This window comes from Lolium rigidum, chromosome 3, assembly GCF_022539505.1.
Source record: "Lolium rigidum isolate FL_2022 chromosome 3, APGP_CSIRO_Lrig_0.1, whole genome shotgun sequence".
Classification (NCBI taxonomy): Eukaryota; Viridiplantae; Streptophyta; class Magnoliopsida; order Poales; family Poaceae; genus Lolium; species Lolium rigidum.
In genome coordinates, this window is record NC_061510.1 from 376353063 (window position 1) to 376355005 (window position 1943).

The window sequence follows — 1943 nt, forward strand, 5'->3', positions numbered from 1 at the left end:
CCTACATCCCTCGGCGGTGCGGATTTGCGTTGACTCGGCCGGCGAACCCGAGAATTCGCGATGCACCACGTCCCGGGCCACCATACGCGACGTTTTGGCCGCTTTCGTCGGGCTAGGTGGCCTCAAAAACGAGAAAAAAAAGTTTTGACATGCACCACGGAGGGACCAAAATCGTCGGCCGTGGTACACCAGCAACCACGGCGCGACTTCAACTTCGTCGGCCATGGCAACTTTTCTTGTAGTGTCTCCTTCTTTAAGGTTGGTAATCCTTGATGCTTGCCTTTTCCTCACCTTCTCAACAACTGCCATCTTATGCCCTTTCTTTTAAGTCTTCTTTGAAGGTCACGCTCCTTGGGCTAAGAGCCCTCATTTCTTGCGCAATATCTCGTCTCAAGATAACATTCAAGGCCATGTGAAGTTGAACTTTAGAGGCCGGGAAGAGGTTCTTACTCCATTGACGAAGTCTTTGAGAGAACCGCTTAAGCTTGTGGTAGAGAAGTTGACAAGGTTCAATATGATTGAAAATCTCATTCCAAGCACCTTGAACAACATCCATAAAGCCCTAAATTTTGATCCAAAAAATTCAAATCGGAAGGTTTTTGGGCGTTTTGGCCGAGCCTCACTTGCAAGGAGGAGAGGGCAATGATCAAAGAGCGACGATGATAGGGCATGGAGGATGTGGGAAGAGAATTGGATATCCCATTCCTCGTTGCAAAAAAGGTGTTGAGATTGCTCATAGTAGGGTCATTTTTTTCATTGCTCCAAATGAACTTTTTTTATTTTGAAGATGAATTTCTTTAAGCTCACACATGTTGAAGGTGTTGCAAAAATTCGCCATTCTAGTGCGGTTAGCATTCCTTCGGTATTGTTACGGGGTTAATGACCCTCCCGGATGTCGTCAATACATTGGGACTCCAAGTACAGATCGAGTGTCTTCGTTAGAGAAGTTTTTCCCCACAAGGGTGACTCGAGGGTTCATATAGAACTCTCGGGGAATTAGCTTAGAGGTATCTTCTCTTTCTCTTCTTCCAACAATCCTGCAAAGCAAAGTTTTGCCTTGTGTCCTCAACTCCATCGTGTGGTTTTCAAGCACAAGGTTTCGTATTAGTGATTGTAGATAAATAGATAATAAAAGTAAAGTAAAGCAAATAAACTATCTAAACTAAGTAAAAGTTGTAAAGATATTTTTGTTTTGGGATTTTGTGTGTGATTAAGTAAAGAAAGTTTTTTTTGTATTTTCGGATTCAAATAGTGCTGCAAGTGGAAAGTATGATAAAAGTAATGTAAAGGTGTTCCTTATGATTAAAATTGGACTGGGGCTCATGGGTTCACTGTCTATCCTCTTTTTAAGTTGTAGTGGAAACTAAAAATTCATCAATGAGATAATATTGGTGGAACTTCATTATGTGTTTGATAAATATTCATATGGGCATAACGTCCTAACATAGATATGGTGCAACACATCTCTCTTATACTCCACAAGATAGGGAAAACTACAAGCAATCTTGTATTAAGAATTAACAGAGCATAGCTTTAAGTACTTTTACATGATGTTTGAATATCAAATATGCTACCTTGAGAAAACAAGATTATGACTATTGTCACATGATAAACATAACACATGCATGCACTTTCTCCCTAGTGAAGCACCAAAGGAAAAGGTAAAACCTTAATAGATCATGAATTTGTTATCACTATTCAATCACTAAAACCATGCTACTCCATCTAATACACACATCTCCCCACATATGTTCTTTCATACAAGTTGGATCAGAATAAACACTTAAGAACGGGGTACATAATATGCATCTATCAATACATCTTACACAAGATTCCAATCTCATATCTCAATATCATAGAATAAAGATCCACCATATAGGAATTACATATATGATCATAATCATGTTGAGCAGCTCATATGGTACTAAGATCTATGAAGAATA